The sequence below is a fragment of the Capsaspora owczarzaki genome, assembly GCF_000151315.2.
Source record: "Capsaspora owczarzaki ATCC 30864 unplaced genomic scaffold supercont2.1, whole genome shotgun sequence".
NCBI classification, from domain to species: domain Eukaryota; class Filasterea; order Ministeriida; family Capsasporidae; genus Capsaspora; species Capsaspora owczarzaki.
In genome coordinates this window covers 474,522-475,433 of record NW_011887292.1, presented here as the reverse complement: position 1 = coordinate 475,433, position 912 = coordinate 474,522, and positions in this window count along the sequence as shown.

The following is a 912-nucleotide window of genomic DNA, read 5'->3' as shown; positions in this document are numbered from 1 at the left end:
TCAGCGAATCAGATTATGGAGAATAAGGGTTTGTCTCTGGAATTTGCTCAAAGACTTTGGAGGAAAAATGCATTTTTATTAAAAAATAAAAATGCCGAAGCTCGGCTCGGCTCGGCCCAGCCAGAAATGTCCTCGGACATTGAAAACCGAAAAACAAAAAACCGCGGATCTCATTAATGCAATCCGAATGTCGTCGCTGAGGTTCGAACCTCCGACCTCCATCCCAATATATTTTAAATTTACAAGAGTTCTAACAAGACTTGTAAATGTTTTTGAAAATTTGTATTATTTTTGGACAATCAACGCCAGCGTTGAAAAGCAAAGCGTTCTTGGATCCTTGAGGGTAGCGATGAAATTTCATCAGGAACATCGCAAACAAAAGTTTTGGATAACACATTCACAAAACGATCATTCGCAGAGTTCGCTCGCGCACAAACATCCGGATCATCACTGCAATTATCAATGTGTGGTGCAACAAATACAAGATAGATTTGGTCCCGAAATTTGTTAGCGACTTCTTCAGTCACAGGATTCCAACGCGACCCATCGAAAATAAACGATTGACGGGGATTCTTTACGGTTTGCACCCTCGCCGGAACGAATAACTCCAGGTCATCGAACAGCTTGGACAATTGTTTCTTTGCCAGCATTTTTGAAATGAATAAAAAATATTGTACAATTGTCAATTTCATATGTCTGTGTGAAACAGAAATATGATATTTATTCGATCGGATATCCAGCGGACTTTACAGCATTTACGAATGCAAACGACAACAGATCGTTGAAAATGCTAAACACGAACGCATTCAGATTTCCTTCGGGGAGGTCGAGTTGATCAATTTTACGTTTGATATCGTTCAACGTCCGATCGAGGAGGTATTTGAGCAGGTCATCTGTCTCTTCTTCCGTTGT